Below are 15669 nucleotides of genomic sequence, written 5' to 3'. Positions count from 1 at the left end.
CACCGAAGGCTAAATTGTCCGTAGGTGTGAATGTGCCCTGCGATTCCCCGGCGAGCAGTCTCGCTTAAGTACCAGTGACCCAAATGACGACAACCGCTATTCAGTCGAATATGAAAATATTCAGACAATCATCTGAGGATAACCCTTCAGACGGACTTATCGATTGCTTTAATGGTTTTTCCTTTAATGGGTAAGACGGTGGACTCAACTTGTTCATATTGTGTGCTTCATAATTGGTATCATGTTTGCGAACTCCTGCAGCTGACCTTAAAATTCAGTTTCTTTTCCGAGCTCCCACATGGCTTGCAATCCAAAGCAGAGAGGGAAAGTATTAAGAGTAAAAAAAAAAAAAAAAAAAAACACGAAAAAGGTTCAAAAGCGACCTCTCTTTATCTTCTGTTTCTTCTTAATTCCTCTCCACTTCTGAGACTGAAGATACACTGGCTACTTTTTTGTGCGACAACATACACTGGATGGTATCGCTGAGTAACTCCCAATACCAAACTGACACAAAGCCTTTTTCCTTCCCAAAATGAATGACAATATGACACCTGATTATATATTAGATATAAAATAGATTCATACATTGCTACAAAACTTTGAGACCACAAAGTCTGTAATTAATCTTTGTACGATGACTGTTCTTCTTTCATGATGTCATGGAAAGTTACCAGAGCTATACATTTATATGCATACATTTATAATTAATGCATTTCAGGGTCGGGATCCTAAAAATCTTCATAACTGCATAGGAAAGGTTTTAAGTGGCACTTTAACAGCCGTATAAGTTTAAAAGCAAGTTATCGCCTGTAAATAGTGAAACATAACATCCCTCAATTATTATGATGAATAACAAATGTGTAACAAACTGGTCATTTAAGTCATAATCTTTTTTTTTTTTAATGTATACTAATATTCTCAAGGGTCACACAGGCGTAAAAAGAAGGTAGTCACGGTCGAAACTGTAAATTAGATTTTGTATTAATTCCTGTTTTGACACACTTGGCCAATAAAGCTGATTCTGATTCTACTATATTTCCATACGTAGAAAATAAATGACTAAACAGTGAAATCAAACTTTTGAATTGCTTGTAAATAAATTTTGACTGTTTTTGACTTTTTAAAAAATTGGATTACACGTACGCGTCCATCGATCCGACATCAGAGTCGGCTTTGTAGGCTGTCGGTAAACAACATTTAGTCGAATCAATGTTTAAAAGTATATGATTGAGGATAAAATGTGAATATGTGATTAAAAAGTGGCAGTAGGTATATCAACTAAAACATTAAACTGAAGATGATGAAGCAAATGCCAACATCCTGACATCAAATTAGAATATTTGAACACCAAAACAGCATTTTTCTATAGTACTAGAACAGCAGAAAAGATTTTTTTTTTTCTTGGTGGGGTTGGGGTGGGGGGTGTGGGGGGTGCCAGGCCCAAGACACATTGTGCAAATTTTACACTGGATCTCTATCCAATTCTATTCTCGGCAACTCCGGCTCCCTGTCAGAGCAAGAGATCACTCAGATAGGCCGCTATCTCTCAAATTAGAATAGTCACTCAGCCCACTCCCCCTCAGCACATCCTCCGGTGGCGCCACTTTGGTGACACTTTCTGCCTCCGCCATCAACTGAGCACCGCACTTGACTGGCCTGCCGCGGTGCTGCGGTGGTCCTTAAGCGCAATGTTTTTTTTGGGCCGCTGACAAGTGATGCGCCCCCAAGATTATGGGGCTGCTCCTCGATGCAGTATTTCATCCGAGCATAGCCATTGACCTTCTGGGGCTGTTTTCCCCGATGCCCCCTCCCAAAGCTGTCGCATGGGCAGCCATTACTTTTTCACTGTGGCGTAGTTTTTGTGTCCTCGTCGAGTGAAAATGTCAGAGTACCTCGCGGATGGAGGCGGTTTCGCCTCACAACGGCAATCGCGGGTCAAGCCAACAAGCGCGTTGCGGTAACGGGTCGAGCGGATGTCAATTGTCCTGCTAATGGAGGATCTCTTAAGGTCTCATTTGATCATTTATGGAAAACACAGCTTTATTGAAACGATGTGCACCGAACACCTTTTAAAATCTCTTGTGAATACCACCTCGTAATTGTTCATTCAGCATCAATTTTTGCATTCGATAGTGGGAACATCTCCACACATGTGTCGAAAAGATGTTTTGGGGCAACGCTATTAACTGGAGACTTTAAATGTAATTGCGTACAGCCATCGATCCATTTCATCCATTTCTATGGCGCTTGTCCTCATTAGGAGCATATCCTCATCGAGTTTGGCACCAGAGGTGAGAAGCAACTGGGGCATGTTTGCACAAACAACTACACACTCACTTTCATACAAATATTTACGCTCACATTCAGCGTTATGAACAATTATGAGTCTCTCCAGTGGCGGCGCGGTGGTTCAGCCTGAAAGCGTTGGCCTCGCAGTTCTGAGGTCCTGGGTTCGATCCCGGACCCCGCCTGTGTGGAGTTTGTATGTTCTCCCCGTGCTTGCGTGGGTTTTCTCCAGGCACTTCCAGGGTCCCACATCCCAAAAACATACAACATTGATTGGACACTCTAAATTGCCCGTAGGTGTGATTGTGAGTGCAGCTGTTGTCTCTATATGCCCTGCGATTGGCTGGCAACCGGTTTAGGGTCTACCCAGTTTCCTGCCTGTTGACAGCTGGGATAGGCTCCAGCACTCCCGTGACCCTCGTGAGGATAAGCGGCTAAGAGGATGGATGGATGGATGGATGGATGGATGGATGGATGGATGGATGGATGGATGGATGGATGGAGGAAATCTACACAAGCATGGCGAGAGCATACAGACTTCCATCAGATACTGTGGAAACTGAATGGGTGGGGGCTACTTCCTGGTTCATGCTGGGCCTACTGGACAGACTTCCCCCATTTAAATTCCTTTGAGGACTGTTCCGTTCTTGGCAATACTTGTCATTCTTCTCCAGTACTTGAGCATAAACTTTCAAGCCAAGGTAGTCATTCTAAATTGATGAATTGGGGAAGGTTCTTTGCTGGGACGTTGGTATTTCCTGCTAAGAACAGATGAGTGAATTCTTTCTCAAGTTGGTGAGCAGGAAGAATGACAAGGTGGTCAAGAATTTTTGTATCAGTGGCTTTCTCTCCTGGCCGTCAGTCCACCGCTTTCCATCCTACACTTCACTTCATGTTCCGTTCTCCTCTTGTATGAATCATACACCTGTAATTACATGTCATATCGCGCCATTGTGGAAAGGATGCTGAAACATGCAGACTGTAGCGAAAAGATGCTAATGAGCATCAGTGCAACTGATGCTGACACCTGCTGGAGAAATCATGAGCCATTTGAGAGCCATCATGTTAAAATGAGGGTGGGGTACTTTATTGCAGGTCTTGGCTGCTAATTGTCTTTGGGAGAGCAATGTTTGTCAATTAGTGTTACAAGGCAAATAGGAATTCTCAAGTACGTGCTATAAAATTATGCTTTCAAAGCACAAACTTCCAACAAGCCACCAAACTCGATATTACAACGCCATCTAGTGGTTAAAGAGATTACTACAAGCAACACGAGCTTCCTCTCATCGTGTCAAACAGCAATCTGCCCAACTGAAATACATATGTTGTTTATATGAAATATACTGAAGGATATTGATATATTATTATAGGGCAGCCCGTCTCACGTGTGACTATATATGCTCGATAAAATAATTTTCATTCATGGAGGGGGGCACTTCATACAAATACTGTTCACCCCAACCACATCAACAAGTTTACTAAGCAATTATTACGTAATTGCTTACGTTTGGGCTTCTGGTATAATGTTTCAGACATTAAAGTTGAGGTTTGGAACTGTAGTGGATCTTCACCCGCCCGAGCTTCCAGATCATAGGTGGCCAAACACAGTGCGGTGTTAAATTTTGACGACCCGATACACAAAATTCCCAACACTTCCCCCACAGACACATTTGCAGAAACAGGCCAATAACGAGATGTGTTTAATTAAGTTCTCCACTCGATAGCTAACAGCCACTCCAGAGGCCCGACTATTGATATTCAAGCTATTAAAAAGTAAATTTTCCATAAGGTTTACATAGCTCACTACATATCATTGAAATACCATGAAGAAAATATTCCAGTTTCTGAAAAGAGCTTGTTGATGCTCAACCTCATTAAAAGTGCTCAAAAGCAACGTAATTACTTGTTTTTCCCATGTTTTTGCCTTGAATTATCTTCAATCATGTCATTATTTCTGAACAAACACATATTTTCTTTTATTCACTCATGTCAATATTAAATCTGCTGAACAGCGGCACTGCTCGAAAGCATGACCAAAAGAATCAGAAAAATCTATTTGTAAACGTTCGTGGAAATGTTTTGGACACAGAATAGCGCTGGTCCAATTTCAGTCATCGGACTGATGATTTGCAGACTTAGATTGATTATAAATGCATATGCGCGCATTCCATAAATGCTATTTCCTCCCAAGTCCTTGCAAAACGGTCGTTCTGCTGTATTTTCCCCGCGTTTGGAAACTCCACCTGTGCGTCTTGATCTGAAAAAGGTCACGAGTGATCGACCCGCCCGCGGCCCACTGGGCAGAGCGGCCCCCGATAATGATGTAACGCGGTGTTCGCCGAGGTGTTCCGCAGGGGAACAAACCGGCTGAGTCGTCTCCTGTGAGAGCTTGTGTGGGATGGAGCTTTACTTGTTTGAAGTAAAGCGGAACAAATCGCTTTCGCCTCTGAACGCGCAGTCAATGTAATGTGTGCGTTCTCACACATGGTGGGGGTGCCGGGCCGTGTTTACCACCCGTGACCGGCTTGAAGTCAGATTATGTTGACGGTTTGAAAATAAGAAGGTGTCTTATTGGGATGTTAAAAAACATCCATCCGTTTTCTTAGCTGCTTATCCTCACAGGGGTCACGGGGAGTGCTGTTGCCTATCCCAGCTGTCAACAGGCAGGAGGCGGGGTACACCCAGAACTGGTTGCCAGTCAATCGCAGGGCACATAGAGACAAACAGCCGCACTCACAATCACACCTAGGGACAATTTAGAGTGTCCAATGATGTTTTGGGGAGGTGGGAGGAAACCGGAGTGCCCGGAGAAAACCCACGAAGGCACAGGGAGAACATGCAAACTCCCCACGTGGAGATATGGCATTGAACTCGGACCTCAGAACTGTGAGGTCAACGCTTTCCAGCTGATCCAACGTGCCGCCCGATATTAAAAACGTTTAAAAAAAAAAAAAAAGGAGTTAAATGATACTGCTGGGCAGTATAAATCAGTACATCGGATTTTATAGTCTTGAAGGTTCAAATCCCGGCTCCACCCCGCCTGTGTCGGTCGAGCTTGCATTTTCTTTAGCTTCCTCCCACATTCCAGTCAGTCACTGATTGTGTAGTGGTACACACGCCTGACTTTGGTGCGAGCAGCGTGGGATCGATTCCCGCGCAGTGATGGTGTTGATATGTGGCCTGCAACTGACAGGCGACCAGTTCGGGGTGTAGTCCGCCTTTCGCCCGAAGCTGGCTGGGTTAGGCTCCGGCTCTCCCGTGACCCTTATGTGGATAAGGGGATGGATGGCTGGATCCTTCCAAATTCCAAAAAATATGCAAGTTTGTATGTTTTAAGAGTCTAAATTGTGTATTGTTGTTTGGGTGTTGATACTATTACACGCGTACATCTCGTATGTTGGTCTTTACACAGTTATAACCAGCGATGACCACTTACAGTATGGCAAAATATATTTCTGAATCCTTTTTTTATTTCTTCTTCTTCGCCTGTCATTTCACCAAACTGACCCGAAGCTCGTTGTCATTCCTTTCCAGTTTTTAACCTTCAAACTGCCTTCTGAAAGCACCTCAAACATGAGAGAAAATGTCTTTGCCGCCTTGAAAAAGTCACATTTTCCTTTATGCATTATAATGCAAATGAGCCGCATACTTCTGTCGTTCTCCTTGCATTACATTTCCTTTGATCACATCGGGCCCCAGCCTTTCTACAACGTTTCGCCGTGTCTGGTGGGGGGGGCGATTTGTTGTCCATTTGTGAGGTTGACGTTGATGCCGATTGAGTTACAAATTTAAAAAAAAAATGAATGTCCAATCTAAATGCAAAAGTCTCCACCAGCATTCCAAAACACGTTCGCGAGGTTCATTGAAGATTAATATCATTAATCGGTGTGAATGTTAGATGTGACGGACATCTGAGGAATAAAAAAAAATAAAAATAAAAAAGACAAACGGGCTCATTGTGACTAATCAGCTATGTCATTTTCATTAAAACAATTTTATTGAAGAGAAAAATCCACCAGTACCCAGGAACGAAGCATACACAGTATTTAAAAAAATATATATATATGATTATACTAAGGAGAAGTAAAGACGTGCTCAAGCATATTGTAGGAAAGACGTTGTTTACAGTCAATTTCCGATCAATAGCAATTCCTGCGGCCGCGTTGCTGAAATGAGAATGACTGACATCTAATCTGAATCTTTCTCTGTGGAATACTGACTAAGCAGCTGTCGCCCAATCAGGACTGCTGACTGCGGAGCTGTGCGGACTTAATACACTCATAGTTTACCGTAGCGTGACTGATGACTCGTCCAGTGGAAGAATACTCATTTTTGACCTTTGTACCTGTATAATGTCTTTTTCGTTCGTTCTATTTTTTTTTTTTTTTCCTCCAGCAGCAGTAGCATGTGAATGATCTACGTGGCACATGTACATACAGTATATACAGCAGTCTAGTGGCACCTTTAGTACTGGAATACTTGCGGAAGTGACTTTTACCTCCTTCCAAATATAATCTAGGTGAATGGATTTCATCCGAGCATGAGCTAGGAAAAGAATGTTCATCCATTTTCTGGAACACTTGTCGTTGCTCAGGTTTTATGCTGAGCAGAATACGGTTGACTGACTACAATGACGGTGCACATACTAACCGTAGTCAAACAACCATTTTTGCTGACATTTACACCTTATGGACAATTTTAGGGAGGAAAATACAGCGAAGGAAATAAGTATTTCAACACCCTGTTATATTGCAAGTTATCCCACTTAGAAATCATGGAGGGGTCTGAACTTTTCATTTTCATTTTCATTTCATGCATGTCCACTGTGAGAGAAAAGAAAAATCCAGAAATCACAATGTATGATTTTTTTAAATGATTTATTTGTGTGATACAGCTGCAAATAAGTATTTGAACACTTGAGAAAACCAATGTTAATATTTGGTACAGTAGCCTATGTTTGTAATTACAGAGGTCAGATGTTTCCTGTAGTTGTTCACCAGGTTTGCGCGCACTGCAGGAGGGATTTTAGCCCACTCCTCCACACAGATCTTTTCTAGATCAGATCTAGATAAAAAAAAGGGGGGGTTTCAGCTCCCTCCAAAGATTTTCGATTGGGTTTAAGTCTTGAGACTGGCTAGGCCACGCCAGAACCTTGATATGCTTCTTACGGAGCCACTCCTTGGTTTTCCTGGCTGTGTGCTTCGGGTCATTATCATGTTGAAAGACCCAGCCACGACCCATCTTCAATGCTCTGACTGAAGGAAAGAAGTTGTTCCCCAAAGTCTCACAATACAATTCTCTCCTTAATACAGTGCAGTCGTCGCGTCCCATGTGCAGAAAAACACCCCCAAAGCATGATGCTACCACCGCAAGCTTCACAGGAGGGATGGTGTTCTTGGGATGGAAATCATCATTAGTCTTCCTCCAATTATGGTTAGTGGAATTATGACCAAAAAGTTCAATTTTGGTCTCATCTGACCACAAAACTTTCTCCCATGACTCCTCTGTATCATCCAAATGGTCATTGGCAAAGTCAAGACAGGCCTTGAGGTGTGTTGGTTTCAGCAAGGGAACCTTCCGTGCCATGCATAATTTCAAATCATGACGTCTTCGTGTATTCCCAACAGTCAACTTGGAAACGATGGTCCCAGTTATTTTCAGGTCATTGACCAAGTCCTGTCGCGTAGTTCTGGGCTGATTCCTCACCTTTATTTCTGTGCCTGCTTAAGGGCTTTAAAGCCGAGAAAGACATCTGTTTTCTTAGGCGCTTATCCTCACGAAGGTCGATGGAGTGCTGGAGCCTATCCGAGCTGTCAAAGGGCAGGAGGCAGGGTACACCCTGAACTGGTTACCAGCCAATCTGCAGGGCACATTGAAACAACCAAGCTGTACTCATATAAACAAAAAATTATACAAACTCAGATTGACATTGATAGATCATTTTGATCCCAACTCCACACAGGAAGCCCGTAGCCGAGATTTGAACCCCAGGAGCACACCGCTTTGCGGCAGATGAGCTAAAATCGACACCGCAGAACACGAGCCACGTCGTTCGGCATGATTCCCACCGTGTTCGTTGATAGTACTCTGTGTGAAATGTAAAAACAATTTCCATTTTTTTTTTTCAACTCCTGGTCACTAACGCGGCAATTACATCGGCTAAATACTCGTTATGTGGCGATGCTTGGGGCGCAGCCGTTTGACCTTCATGCTAACAACAGCAATTCCCTCGATTTGTTTTCTACTCCTGAATGCAAGGTACATCCATTATTCCCAGTTCTTGGATGCCTCAAAGATGTCTCCAAGATGCGGGAAGGAACATGAAAGCATCCCCCCACCCCCGCCCCTACTCCAATATGTTTGAACCAATCTGGTCGCCACTCATGCAAAATAATTCATCAAGTGTAAAAATCTGTCGACGGCGGGTGACACGTCCCGAATTGAATTCCCAGTCTCCCGTGCTTGCCGCAACGGGAACGTCGTCGTCCTCATCAGTTTGGATGTATTCCCCCTCTTGTGAATTTATCATGTCGGATAACATCTCCGGAGCTGCTTTGCTTTGCCTTATCGCTTAAATGAAAAAAAAAAAAAAAGAAAGAAATGTAAGTGAGCAAATTGTTTTGAAGAAGAAAGCACTTTGAGAAGGAAACGGTATTGTACAGTGTGGTTTTAAAGGGGGAGGAAACCTTTTGCGGAACGTTCCCTTGTAAATCGTTTGTGTACAAATTTGGATTGGATGTGTGTGTGTCGGGGGGAGGGGTGGTGCTCTGCACAGTCGTGTGGGAAATTAAACAAACAACTCTTCTGTTATCTGGCGAATTCCAAAAATGTGTCTGAGTGGGACCAATCTGCACAACGGCAGCAGTGATGGGGACGGCGATATTGGGTAAATTAGCGAGTGGTGACAGGCGCCGTTCTTTCTGAGTCCGGGCACGCACGGTAGAAGTCAAAAGGTAAGCAGGGCTGCGCTATATCTTTGAGGGGTGTGCATTATAGCATTAGCCAAGCGCATTAGCTTCTGATAAGTGATTCCAGCGGTGACAAAAGTATTCTCACTCTGTACTTTAAAGCATAATTACTGATTTAACTCCTTTAACTTGAGTAAAATTTGAAAAAAGGCACCGAAATGCACTCCGGACGACTGGATAGAGCCTCTGCCTCACAGTTCTGAGGACCAAGGTTCAAGTCCCAGACCCGCCTGTATGGAGTTTGCTTGCTCTTCCTGAACCTGTTTGGGTTTTCTCCGGGCAGGTTTCCTCCCACATCACAAAAACATGCGTTGATTGGACACTCTAAATTGCCCATAGGGTTAGTGGTTGTTTGTTTCTATGTGCCCTGTGATTGGCTGGCGATCAGTTGAGGGTGTACCCCGCCTCACGCCTGAAGATAGCTGGGGCGGACTCCAACACTCCCGCGACCCTTGTGAGGATAAGCGGCTCAGACCATTCGCTGTTCTACCACAAGGTTTTACCTGCACGCGAAGTTAGAGCCTGGTGTAGATTTATGCACGTCGCCATGAAGACGTCAGCGTCGATAAATTCCGTGTTTTTGCAGGCAAACTCATGCCCACGCGTGACAAATGAGGCCTGTAAAAAGTTGCAATACCCAATTGCAGCACTTGGGGACGTGCTCCAGTTTTTCCCCTCGCCCGACGAGCCACCAGGCTCAGCATCGGTCAAGAGAGGTAACCGGAAACAAAATTGTAAAGCCTTCCAAATAAAGAGGTCGACGCTCATCGCATCAACAGTGAGGAAATGTTTCTGTATTTGTATGCAATATTGTATTCAAAATCTGTAAGACCTATACATACACACGGGAAATATGTTGGGAGATATTATTTTCAAAATTGTATTATTAGTATGATCGTCACTAAGAGCTTAAAATAATAAAATAACACCATCACCACAGAGTATTCATCCCTTGGGAAAATCCATGCACTATAAATAAAAAATGTTCACTACTGTACATGTTAATATCTCATGTAAAATCGTTGAATAGCGGCACAGATTTTCAACGTGTCCCTTTTCGCATTATTGTGAAAATCTCTTTGCGGAAGTGGGTTTCTTGCCTTCCCTGGTGTACTTTGACACCGGCAGATCTCCCCAGTCCAGCCAGCCTCGCTGTTCCGACTCTTTGCCCCGCTGTCTCAGTTCCCCTCCGGTTTCCACTCATTCCCGCCCCGCAGCCAACAGAGTTCGCCCGCCGCCTCGTCAGACCCGATCGGATGCCTGTGGAAGAAGCCGGCGTCGCACGTCCAGGTACGCTGGGGAAGATTTATCCGTCTCTGCGGGGGCTGCTATCCCGATTGTCCCGGCCGTCACCTCCACCCCGCGACATCCCCGCCGGCCTGTTGCCTGCGTCGCTGCCGCATTTCGGTGCCCGCCGAGCGGCGGCTGCGCGGAGCAGCTCTCCCCGGTCCGGTTCCGCGGGTACTCCTCCGGCTTGGCTCCCGGAAGGATGTCGCGCTCGTGCCCGGGTACGCTACTTCCCCATTTAGCGCCGCTCTTGTGTCGCTTGTTTCCCGTCAGCCAGGCGCTGAAAATCAGCAGGTAAACAATCCCGGTGCATCTGCCCAACTGTCATGGTTGTTCGGACGGAACCTTGTCGTTTGATTTTCGGCGTTGGTGTGTGCTCGATGCGTCCAAGCTGCTACAAGGCGTATAGCGAAGAAGCTAACTGTGTGTGTCTGGTGCGGTTGGCAGTCCATATGCGTGACCTCCAACCCACGCGCAACAATGCAACCGTGTGCATCGCATCATCCCCTGCATTTTTTTCGTTTGTTCGTTCCACGTTTTTTGTTGTTGTTGTTGTTACTGGATATATTGTGCATGCGGTGGTGCTTCATGTGTTGCAGGAGCTCATCATTATACAGGTCAGGCGTGCGTTTGTTGTCATTACGTGGAGGTGTGGTTCTGGTCCCCGTCTGTGCTCTGTTATAAGCACTTGCTTTGCCCATATCACTCCACGCCTGGTGTTTTTTTTTTTTTTTTTTTTTTAAATTTTGTGTGCATGTTCACTATGGCCCTCATCGTCAATTCTGTTGTTATTTTAAATACCATACGAGTGTGAGGCCCGGACGCAGGGGTAAAAGTGGCACAATTGTTATTACTGTGTTATATGAGAAGTTTTGCTGTGACCAACTAATGACGGGATGGAAAAATGCTGACGTGATGGAGGGCGATCACGCTGGATAAATTTGAATTGATTTTAAATGGAAACGAACTGTCCCGTTGCAAATTTAGTCAAAGTTACATGGGCCGGCGGGACTAATTCCGAAGGCACTCAGCAGATTGGATGGACATGCCAGCACATCTGACATTCACGACTGGAATCACCAGCACAGCCAGAAGAAACGCTATGAAATGAAGGGATAACATATCAGGGAAGAAATATCAGAATTTAGGTTGAAGAGTCGGCCTTGTGTGCGCTGATGTGGGCACTGGCTCTTCACCGCTGGTTGATTTTAAGACAACAATTTGTGTGTGTGTGTTCTGGTGTGCGGCACGGTGGGTCAGCTAGTAAAGCGTTGGCCTCACAGTTCTGAGGGCCCGGGTTCAATACCGGCCCCGCCTGTGTGGAGTTTGCATGTTCTCCGGGCACCCCGGTTTCCTCCCACATCCCAAAAACATGCACCACACTCTAAAATTGCCCCGAGGTGTGATTGTGACTGCGGCTGTTTGTCTCTATGTGCCCTGTGATTGGCTGGCAAGCGGTTGAGGGTGTACCCCACCTCCTGCCTTTTGACAGGTGGGATAGGCTCCAGCACTCCCTGCCACCCGAGTGAGGATAAGCGGCAAAAGAAAACAGATGGATGGATTTTCTGGTGTGACTTTTTCTTTTGGAAATATGCTCCATCAGGATTATTGTATCCTATGAGTGTGTGTTTAATACAGTGGGACATTAACGTGGGACATAATTCATCAAGGATGCTCCCAGGCATTTGATTTTCCCATTTGTAATAATCTGCTCTTCTAAAAATGATGAAAAAAATGCAGTTGTAGCCCTCCTCCCAAGAAAGTGTCATCATTACTCTTGTTACATTTTAAACCGAACATATAAATGTGCTGAAAATTTCCACCAACAACCCAGACTAAACCGGGCTCCCAGTCAAGATGCATCCATCACCTCAACGTGCTCAGTCCGCGACCCATTTTGGCAGTTTCAAGGCAATATTTTCTTGTGTTTATCATTTCTGGAGCCTCTTTTTTTTTTTTTTTTTTTTACCACACACTGTTTTGTTCTCCATCTGCCGTTGGTTTTGTGGCGTGCCTGTTTGGTTGCACGATTGTGACATTTCCCGCATTCTGATAACATATCGGTCAGATGAGCGCCATTCGCTCGCTCACGCTGAACTCGCATCAGATGCTTTTCCGATTCCACATGAAATGCCCGGGTCGGGCATGAAAAAATCGCAATGCAACGATTCACACTGACACGTCTGGCTTTAAAGGCATTATCCGTCAATTCAATTTCTGACTATTATGCGGTCTCCGGATATGATGAGAAATTATGCACCCAGATGGAAAAAGGCACGAGACGCTTGTGGAGTCTGTGCATTAAGGCTTCTTCACATTTGCGGCTTTGGAGGCATATTTAAAAATAAAAACAAATCTGACTGCGGAGGGCTGTAGTACAAAATATATTCCAACACACTCCATACCTTTATTAGTCTTTGCTTGATGTATTTACCATCAATCATCTCATTATAATACTGTCCGTGGCACAATGATCATATCATTTCTATTCACTCGTGACTAATATCTGTCGTACTATCACGTGAATTGATGCCAGCGCGGTGGAAAGTCAACACCCGTGGAAACGAATGCATCATTAATGTTATGTAATAACGTCCACCACGATAACATGAAGCAGACTGATTGAGTTAGCAGCCTTAATCTAGTCATGAATAAGTAAACAGTCGGACATATTGCCAAGACCAGTCAAATGCATTTCGAGTCTTCTGTGTTCTTTTACGCAAAGCAAAGATTATCATCTTTTACCTCCACCCTTTGCCAGTTCATAGCTAATAGGAATGTCCAAGAGCGGGCCTATTTGTATTGAGCAAAATGCAAATAATTACTCTGGGACAGTATATTCCTGCTTGCATAAATTTTGATGAAGCACTTAAAATCCAAGAGCTTGATTGGATTTGTGACCGGCAATCACAATTTGCTTTTGCAAGTTCTTTGTCTTTATTTTTCCGCTTAGGCTGGATTTACACCGCGGAGTCAAGTGGCCAATTCCGATGAAATGTCTGCGTCCGATTTTGATTGACTTCCTATTTTAATGCACATTTCAATTGTCACATACAGAATCACATTATGGCTATGTTTATCCTTTCGGAAGCCATTAAACAATTCACGTCTTGTTTGGGCAGATGCTTTGATGGTGTATTGTCTTTGGATTATGTCAAGTTTAGCTCGACGATCTTTCCGTTTATTCTGCTTTTCACGTTGGCAAGTATCCGATATGTAGCCCATTTCTAGCCACATTTGAAAGAGACCTATAGCAGGCCATAAAATAATTGTTATATTTGCAAATATTTTTTTTTCTAACCAGGTCAGTAATAGTAAGTTATCAATATAAAGTAAGAAGTTAATACAGTACAACCTCGGTTCTGGACAACAATCCGTTCCAGACGGTGGTCCGAGTCGCCATTTGTTCGAAAACTGAATCGATATTTGACTTTATGAATGTATCTAGCGGGACTCGTCTGCGTACGGAGGTTGTGTTATACACAATAATAACACGCGTCGTGGGTCAGCTGATCGGGCACGTTATGCTATTTCCACGTTTTTTCGGCGGCGTGGGACCTCACAACAAAGCGCATTGTGGGTCAGCTACCGATTTTCGTTCGAAAACAGAAGCAAAAATATCTCAAAATGTTCGTTCGAGAACCGAGTATTCACTGTACTAGACTTTACACCAACTTGATCGGTCTGAGGTTGGTGTGCCGTACGATTTTTTTGATTGTGACTTGGCTTCATAAAGGTAGGAAATCACTGAGCTTTGGTCCGATCATGTATTCAACAGGACGGCAGCATATTTACACAACCACGAGCGTCAGCACTAGCGTGCTAGTCTACGTGACGTTTTCTTGCCAACTTGCGAGTTGTATTGTATTAAAAGTACATGAAGACACCTCAAACAAGCCTTCCGTCCTCCCTTGTCTTGAGCGCCGTGACCACCAACACCCCCCCCCCCCACCTTCCTTTTCTTCTTATAATACAGTCAGCACATGTTGTCATCCCCACGGGAATCAATGTATCCAGTCGCATCAGATTTCACAAGATGGACAGATGGAAGATAAAGCCCAATGACTGTAAAAAACGGGACGTGCTGGTATCGGAATAAAAGATTTTATTGCAGTTGTCTATTGTGAAAAACCAAATTTGTCTTGCGGTAATCCGCGTATTACATGTAGTCTTGTCTCTCTGATGGCACCGTCGGATATTTACAGTACTATGTCAAAAGACTTTGGAAAAAAATATATAAATACTGATATATAAAAATAAACTAGTGGAGTAAATGTCTTTTGGAGAGCCAATCATTGACGTCATTCATCGGATCGGCGCATTGTGACATCAAAACCAATATGCCGATCAGCAAAAAAAATGCCAGTTATTGGCCAATTTAGATCAGGTTGATTAAAATTGGCGTAAAGTCTAGTTATTACATCATTGGCCCGTTACAGGTTCAGGACTTTTATTGTGTTATTGGTCAGTTATTACATTATGGGGCCTAATACATTTTAAAAAGGGCAAATTTATTAGGTTGTGGGCCATTATAACATTATAGGCTGGTGTTACTTTATGGGGTTCTACAAGGTCTAATTCTGATCTGTAGCTATCTAGTTGGATACTGTTTGTACTTTTTATTTATGCTGACAAATTGTGCCACTTGCCCGTTGTAAATGCCTCACTTGACCCATGCAGCGTAGAGTTGTCTACTACAAGTACTGCACTTTCTACAAAGATCTTTGCCTTCCTCCACCCTACGTCTGGGTTTCCACCCTTCATGACTCGTCAGTCTTCATTTTTGAGAAATGACTTCATTGAACTTATTAGTGCTACAGTGCCAGGGCGGTTCGATATCAAGCATGGCGAGTCCAACTGGGCGGCGACTCGCGCAGTTTTATCTGCATGAAACAGGGGCGCCCATTAGTGGCACGGCAAAAGCCAACCCCGCATTCAGCGCAGTGCCGCACGTCTCCGCCGAATGGAGTTTTATTTAAAAGCGCATTTGGATTTTGTTTTTCATTTCAATGCTGTCTGCAGTACCAGCCTGTCACCTGCACAGCAGGCGCCTCGGTTTGCATGAAAAGACATTCTAATTTCAAGCGTCACAGTGTTTTGGCTCAGTGTACTGTGTGTGTATAATTCT

The 15669-nt window shown here is 44.1% G+C and overlaps 1 protein-coding gene across 4 annotated transcripts in view; it reads left to right on the top strand.

Annotated features, from left to right (window-relative positions):
* The window catches only part of fut8b (fucosyltransferase 8b (alpha (1,6) fucosyltransferase)), a 197926-nt gene that overhangs the window by 78087 nt on the left and 104170 nt on the right, over positions 1-15669 (top strand). The window contains exon 1 of one of the 4 annotated variants that reach the window (XM_061812711.1): positions 10101-10544. The exons of the other annotated variants lie outside the window; for them this stretch is intronic. The gene's annotated coding sequence lies outside the window, so the exon portion shown is untranslated. Of the gene's footprint in view, positions 1-10100; positions 10545-15669 lie in introns of those variants that run through there. 4 annotated transcript variants of the gene reach the window in all.

The sequence above is a fragment of the Syngnathoides biaculeatus genome, chromosome 23 (assembly GCF_019802595.1).
Source record: "Syngnathoides biaculeatus isolate LvHL_M chromosome 23, ASM1980259v1, whole genome shotgun sequence".
Taxonomy (NCBI): domain Eukaryota; kingdom Metazoa; phylum Chordata; class Actinopteri; order Syngnathiformes; family Syngnathidae; genus Syngnathoides; species Syngnathoides biaculeatus.
Note: the sequence above shows the minus strand (reverse complement) of the source record. Positions and strands in the feature narration are given on the sequence as shown.